This window comes from Microcebus murinus, chromosome 7 (genome assembly GCF_040939455.1).
Source record: "Microcebus murinus isolate Inina chromosome 7, M.murinus_Inina_mat1.0, whole genome shotgun sequence".
NCBI classification, from domain to species: domain Eukaryota; kingdom Metazoa; phylum Chordata; class Mammalia; order Primates; family Cheirogaleidae; genus Microcebus; species Microcebus murinus.
In genome coordinates, this window is record NC_134110.1 from 34,548,122 (window position 1) to 34,556,485 (window position 8,364).

Sequence of the window (8,364 nt, forward strand, 5' to 3'; positions counted from 1 at the left end):
TACTTACTGGGTGCCCAGGATGTTCCAGGCAGTGATTTATGCACAAAAGAGACTAAGACAGACAGGGCCCCTGTCCTCCTGAGTCTAGTGGGAAAAGCAAGCGACAGACTGGCTAGAAAGGCAGAAGCATCATCATCCCATTAGTGCTGTGTGCCACTGCAAGCCTGAGGCAGATTCGTGTGACAGAGGGGATCAGGGGTAAGCGCCATTGGATAGAGGTGATGGGGAGCCCTGCCATGCTGCTGAAGGCTGACACGAGCTCTGAATGCCACCATGTCTGCCAGGCCCTGTCTCCCAGGTCCCAGTTGAGGAGGGCAGGTACACTCAAGCTCTCTATGGAAAGAAGATTTCTGAGACTCGGGATATGTAAGGAAAGATAAAAAAAAGACTAACATGGGTTGAGGACTTATATATGTAAAGTTTTAACATGGAATAATTTAATGGATCACCCTACGAAATTAATGAGGTGAGGATGATTTTTGCATATTTTAAAGATGAGAAAGCACAGACATGTTCATTAGCCTACTCCTGTCTGCCTATGGACCCTGCCGAGGAAGCATCTTTAATGTCTCTCTTCCCACCACTGTCATCTCTAAGTCAGAGTCTCTGGAAGGGCCCCAATAGCTGGGAAGCTCCTCATCTGAGTGCTGAGCTTTGCACAGCCGGTGGGAGTCCTCGGAGCCGTGTTGAGCAATGGGAATGCTCACGGACCATGTGGTGATGAGAGGTCCAAACACTGAGCACTCCAGGGGCTTCGGGTTTGTCACACGTGCCACTGTGGAGGAGGCGGATGCAGCCATGCGTGCAGGACCACACCAGCTGGAGGGAATAGTCGTGGATCCTAAGAGAGCCATCTCCAGGAAGATTCTCAAAGACCAGGGCCCGCTGCACTGCAAAAAAGATCTTTGTTGGTGGCATTAAAGAAGTCACTGAAGAGCATCACCTAAGAGACTATTTTGAACAGCATGGGAAAATTGAAGTGATTGAAGTCACGATGGACCGAGGCAGTGGCGAGAAGAGGGGCTTTGCTCTTGTAACTTTTGATGACCGTGACTCAGTGGATAAGACTGTCATTCGGCAACGCCGTCCTGTGAGTGGCCACAGCTGTGAAGTACGGAGAGCCCTGTCGAGGCTAGAGATGGCCAGTGCTTCATCCAGCCAAGGAGGCCGAAGCAGTCTGGAAGCTTTGTTGATGTTGGTGGAGGTGGTTTTGGTGGAATGACAACTTTGGTTGTGGTGGCTTTGGTGGCAGCTGTGGTAGAGGCAGTGGGGATGGCCACAGTGGACTTGGTAATGATGGAAGCAATTTTGGAGGGAGTGGAAGCTACAATGATTTTGACAATTATAACAATCAATCTTCAAATTTTGGACCCATGAATGGGGGAAACCTTGGAGGCAGAAAATGTTTCCCCTGTGGTGGTGGAGGCCAGTACTTGGCCAAACCATGAAACCAAGGTGGCTGTGGCTATTCCAGCAGCAGCGGTGGCTATGCCAGGGGCAGAAAATTTTAATTACTGCCAGGAAACAAAACTTAGCAGCAGAGGAGAGCCGAAGAAGTGACGGGAAAGCTACTGGTTATCAGAGATGTGTGGACTCAGCAATTCTGTGGACACTACAGTGGTGGCAGAGCCTCCCTGCTACAAAGAAGACATGCTTTAGACGATACTCCTGTGTAGGGGCAAAAAACTCCAGGACTGTATTTGTGACTAATTGTATAACAGGTTATTTTAGTTTCTGTTCTGTGGAAAGTGTAAAGCATTCCAACAAAGGGTTTTAATGTGTGGTTTTTTTGGTTTTTTTGCACCCATGCTGTTGATTGCTAAATATAATAGTCTGATTATAACACTGAATAAATGTCTTTTTTTTAAACGTGCTGTATAAAGTTAGTCTACTCTGAAGCCATTTTGGTAAACTTCCCCAACGATGTGAAGATAGAGTTCCTTCAGGGTGATGCCAAGTTCTATGTGAAATGTATTCACAACCTGTGTGGGCGGAGAAAAGCCATTGTCTTCAGAAACCCTGGTGTAGTTGAACTGACGGTGACTGTTTTGACCTGAAGTTCACCGGTAAAAGGAGTTGCCCAGGCAAAATCATGGGAGTATTGGCTATAGAGATGATCGTTGCCCAGTACATCTAAGTTGAATAATGGTACCAGGTAAAGTTATAGATGGGAATGACACTTGTGTATCATCCTTTATCATGTATAATCAATAAATTCTCTTGGAAAAAAAATAGAACAAAAGTGATAAAAGTGGAGTTTGGGTGAGCAAGTGAATTGCTCAGCTGGTCACCCAGGGGTGAGGTGGGATTTGGGATATGAACTCAGCCATTGGGGCAACGCACTGAGTTCTCAGACATTGAGATCTTACTGTTGCTTTATGTGTCAGGTCACTTTACCCTGTTGACAATTTGCACATAGTTCTTTGCTAGGAGGGCTGCCCTGTGCATCCTAAGGTGTTTAGCAGCATCCTTGGCCTCTACCCCCTAGATGCCAGTAGCATCCTCTCTTCAGTTCTGACAACCAAAAATGCCTCCAGACATTGTCAAATATCCCTTTGGGGCAAACTGTCCCCACTGAGAATGACTGGTCCAGAATGTTCAAGATTATGTCTTGAGAAATAAACTTCTAATCCATGGAAGGTAAGAGATGTGCCCAGCCTTCAGATGCCATCGGCAACACATTGATCACTCACTCCAGATGAGCTCAGATTTTATTTCCCTTCTCCAAAAATAGGTAACAAATCACTCACTGGACATTTCCAAGACCATGTCCCCAGGGCACCTCCACTGGCCTGGCACCAGGCTCAGAATCTTGCCTGGTGTTTCTGGTCTTTGTGAATGGCTTCTCCAAGCTCATACTTGCTCAAATCAGAAATCCAGGGCATTATCTTAACTAATTCTTCTCCTTCATCCATCTCAGGCAACAGACTGAGTTGTGCCGTGCTTTGTCTTGGAGCTGTCCACTCTTCTTGGTCCCATCCCACTGGGACCATGGGTTCAGTTAAGCATGCTGGCAGGGGCTGGATGCACATGGATGCCACTGTGGCCAGAACACCAGCAAGGCTTGCCTAGATGTGCAGAACCTCCCCCTGCCTGTCCTCCCTGGTCTTGCCACTCCCCTCAATCCACTGCCTATCCTGTATTCAGAGTGATCAATAACAAAGCCACCATTTAACCAAGACATTCTGTTTACAGTCTTGCAGAAGCTCCTCACAGCTTACCACAAAACCCAGCTCCTCCTCTGCTCCCAAGGCTTTGCAGGATGTGGCTTCACCTGTTCTCCTGCTTCCCTTCCCAAGGCTCTGCCCTCCATGGCTACGTGCAGTTCCTCAAACATGCCATGGTCTCTCTCACCTCCAAGCCTTTGCTCATGCAGTTCTCTTTGCACCCCCACCTCTCTCTGACTTCCCACTTGATTCCTCCTCCTCCTCCCACATTGACTTTAGCATTCAGCATAATTAAGAATTAATTACACTCAGTGCCTCCATTAGAACGTCCCTGACCTTCCTTGATTCCTGGGTCCCTCCATGGGGATTTTGTGGTTTTGTGTGTCTAGACTGTGATAGCACACACCACACTGATGACCACACATAGGTATTTCATCATTTGAGGATAAAGTGTGTGACTTACCCATTTCTACCATTACTTTGTTCTTAGCATAGAGAAGGCACTCATCCAATACTTTTAAAATAGAAAGAAGAAGAAGAAGAAGAAGAAGAAGAAGAAGAAGAAGAAGAAGAAGAAGAAGAAGAAGAAGAAGAAGAAGAAGAGGAGGAGGAGGAGGAGGAGGAGGAGGAGGAGGAGGAGGAGGAGGAGGAGGAGGAGGAGGAGGAGGAGGAGGAGGAGGAGGAGGAGGAGGAAGGGGAGGAGGAGGAGGAAGGGGAGGAGGAGGAGGAGTAGGAGTAGGAGGAGGAATAGATCTGTTTCTCTAACTGCAATTAGAGGAGGAGGAGGAGGAGGAATAGATCTGTTTCTCTAACTGCAATTAGATGCTAAGACATGCAGCTTCAAAATACTAGCTCAAAAATCTTCACAACCACCCTACATGGTAGGAACTATTATATTAAATGCATTTTATGGCTAATGAGACTGACTTATTTGTTCTCTTCAAATAAAAGAAAAGTTGAATTTACATATAAAAAAGGTACTCTGTTCCAGGGAAAACTGACCCAAAGCAATCGATACTATTACATATGCCTATAAAGTTATTGAACTAAAGATTTAAAAATATTATTTGGACATACAGGTAAAAAGATCAAGTCACAGATAAAGGGGTTAAAAATCAGGCTGACTTCCTGTAAGTCACGGTAGCTCCATGTCAGGAGACTGTGGATCAACACCGTGTTATCCTCAAGGAGAGCACGGCCAAAGTCAAAGATTTATACCCAGCAAAACTGACCTTACAGATAATCAGGTTTAAATATGCAAGGACTCGGGAAATGTTGTTCTTACGAGTCCTTTTTCAGGGAACTACTAACAGATAAACTTCATTTCATCTAGCAAAATATCACTGGAGCACTTTAGCAAAAGATTGGCCATGAGCATGGGGTATATTTAACTAGCAAACTAAGACTAAAACAAAGATGGAATTAAGGTGACAGCGAATGAAAACACAACTAATGAAAGTGTGTTAAGTGTGCTTATAGCTTCATCTGTAATAACTGGGAGTCTAAAAATTATTGTTTAAAATTGACAAATCAAATAGTAGAGTTCTGAGCATATTTAATAGTTCAAAGGTAATTGCTGAGAAAGATAATAGTCTTAACTGAAATCTGGTGGGTGAAAGGAAGAGGAAACAGGGCTTTTATTATTACATATGGGAGTGAACTAAAAGAAACTGTCTAAAGAAATAGATGGCCTAGGCAAAATTTATAAAGATAATTATTATAATAAAAATGTTAACTTTCCAAATTTTATAAGAATTATATACACACCAAAACAGGCCACATTTTAAAATTTTAAACTATTAAAGCAAAAAAAAACTTACATTAAATTATTTAATATATGATAAAATTTAGACTAAATGTTGTTTGTTATCTCAGTCAATATAAATAGGTTTAGCTTGTCTATTAAAGAAAAAAGTTCTCAGATTGAATTATAAAAAACTCATCTATAATGTATCACATTTAGATACATCTAAAATAAAGGGATTCACATGAATGGAAAATATAAGGATGCTCAACATTTGTCAGGCAAAAGCAAACAAGATAAAGCAGTGGTCACAATCTCAATGTTAGACACAGTGGAATTCTGGCAAAAAAAAAAAGAAGCATTAAATGGGATAGAATTGGAAACTTCTAATACTAAAGGATATAATTCATGATAAAAATCAAATAGTTACAAATATTGATGACTAGATGTAATAGTAGCAACATTCATAAAGGATAAATTATATGAGTTAAAAGGAGAAATAGGCAAAAATTGGTTATTAGAATCTAATGTCTCTTCATTTACTCTCAGTCCCTGATAGATCCAAAAAATAAGATAAAAGAAAATTACAAATATAATTTATAAGCCATGTTTGAAATGTATTTCAAATGTTGATCCTTGAAAATATTTCCTTCTTTTCATGTCTTTGGAACATCTAAAATTGAACATACTAGGCTACGAATAAAACTTTAATAAATTCCAAAATGTAAAAACAACACAAACTGTTTTCTGACCACAATGCAATAAAGCTAGAAATTAATAATTAAAAATGAAAACAAAAAAAGTCATTTTAATTGGAAACTCTAAAAAGTCTTCTCTTTTAAATAACTCTTTGGTCAAAAAGGAATTACAAACTGAAACTGCAGAATGTTTGAAGAATGATGCATCAAAACATATGGGTAGAGATAAAGTGCTCAGAGAAAAATTCATAAACAATTATATTAAAATGAAAGAAAATAAACTGAGTCTTACACACACAAAGTTAGAAAAAGAACATTAAAATATATGACTAGAGAACAGTAATTTTTAGTTTAAAAGCAGAAATCAAACCAATAAATGAAACCAAGATGTATTCATTTGAAAAACAATAAAATAAATTAGATGAGCTACAATCTAACCTGCTTAAGAAAAAAAAGATTCAATAAACAGGAAAGGATAAGTAGGAAAGAACCACAGGAAAAAAAAAAAAGAATCATGAGATTACATTGCTGAAATAAATTTGACACACCATGACCTATAAGTATTTTTAGTCAGAAAAGAAAAAAAAAAGAGAAACTGAATTTGATCTATCCTCTAGATCAATCAGCAATACAGGGGAAATAGGAACATGCTAAATGAAACAAAAATTCAGCAAATTTCATACTATGGGAAGATGACCTAGTTTATTCAACAAATAAATTTTGAGGAAAGACAGATGGGGGAGTAGGAGATAGGATTTATAGGAAAACATATACATTAAGAGACTTAAGATACATACACAACCAGTGTAATTATCTAGACCTTATTTGGGAACTCTAATTTGAACAAATAAACTAAGTACGGACACACACACACACACACCACATACTTATGAAATTTCTGGAGAAATTTTAATCTTAACTAAATATTTGACCATATTAAAAATGGATAATTTATTTATTTATTTATTTTTTATTTTTTTTTTTGAGACAGAGTCTCGCTTTGTTGCCCAGGCTAGAGTGAGTGCCGTGGCGTCAGCCTAGCTCACAGCAACCTCAAACTCCTGGGCTCGAGTGATCCTTCTGCCTCAGCCTCCCGGGTAGCTGGGACTACAGGCATGCGCCACCATGCCCGGCTAATTTTTTATATATATATCAGTTGGCCAATTAATTTCTTTCTATTTTTATAGTAGAGACGGGGTCTCGCTCTTGCTCAGGCTGGTTTTGAACTCCTGACCTTGAGCAATCCGCCCGCCTCGGCCTCCCAAGAGCTAGGATTACAGGCGTGAGCCACAGCGCCCGGCCTAAAAATGGATAATTTATTTTGATGTCAGTATAGTTATGTTTAAAAAGAATACTTAGCTTTTAGTGATATATACTGAAAGGTCTACAGACAAAAGAATACAATTTCCAAGGTTTGCTTGAAAATAATCCAGACTTGGGAGGGTGGTGGGAAGTGGGATGGGAATAAAAATAAGACTGGCTGTGAATCGATAGTTGTTGTGTCCTGGGTAGGTGGGAGGTCACTATATTATTCTCTCCTATCTTAATATGTGTCTGAAATTTTTCATAATAAAAATAAAATTGAAATAATGTTTTAGAACCCAGGTGAAATAAAGTTTTCTAAAAAAAGATTTACCAAAATTGACTCCAGAAAATTATGAAAATCCAAACCTTATTATCATCAAAGAATAAATATAAAAAGTTGCCAAAAGTTAACCATCTTTTTCTTCCCAACCCCTATCAAAAAAAAAAAAAAATCAAATAAAGACATTTTCACAGAGGATGTCTGCCAATTCTTTAAAAGGTAGATAATTCCAATGCCATTATATTATTCCAGTACATAGAGAAAACAGAAATTTTTATAATTCTTTCATAGAATGAAAAAAAATCAACACCAAATCTTGAGAGAGTGCGCCCAAATTTAAAAAATCTCACTAATAGATATTAATGCAAAAATTGTCAATAATATATTAACAAATAAAATCTAGCAGCATACTAAGAGAATTATATGTTATGAGACAGAGAATTTATGGAAGAACTCAAGAAAGTGTTCAATATTATAAAATCTCTTAACATTAATATATTTATTACATTAATCGATCTCGTAGAAAAAAATCATAAGATTGCTTCTATAGAAACAGAAGATCATTTAACAAACTTAATTCAATTTGGATTTTTTTTAAAAAAGGAATAAAATAGGAAAGGGGGAATATTTTTCTAACATGGTGAAATTCCTCTACCTCTATTCAAAAGTTGATCATGCCTAATGAGGAGGCATAGGTGCGATTCTATTTAAGTCAAATACAAGACAAGAATATTCACTATCACCAATTTTATTTAATATTTTATTTAACTGCTACCAGGCAATTAATTTAAATATTTAAAATTTCTAAAAGTCATTTAGAAATTTGGAAAGAAAGAAGTAAAACAATGACATTATCTGGAAAATGAAGGCGTTCAAATAAACAATTACTGTAAGGATGGGAATTCAATAAAGTAGTCAGGTGAAAATTATATAAAAACAAAAACCTTTTATAGTACCTATACACAGTGAGTCAATGTAGTTTTTGCTTTTTTACCTTTATCCTCTATCATTCAGCCCCACACATGCCTTTTCTATTCTATCCAAAATATTAGGGGCTAGAAGACTGAAAACTGCATGTTCCTACCTCCCTGGGCAGCCCACTTCCTATTAAGTTTGGCCAATAGGAGACATTGGCAGATCAGAGTTGCAAGAAAGGAAAAGGCAAACTAC

At 38.8% G+C, this 8,364-nt stretch overlaps 1 pseudogene; it reads left to right on the forward strand.

Moving 5' to 3' along the window:
• The first annotated feature begins 693 nt into the window (after positions 1-693).
• LOC142871962 (heterogeneous nuclear ribonucleoprotein A1-like) lies at positions 694-1,511 on the forward strand (annotated as a pseudogene).
• The last annotated feature ends 6,853 nt before the right edge of the window (positions 1,512-8,364 follow it).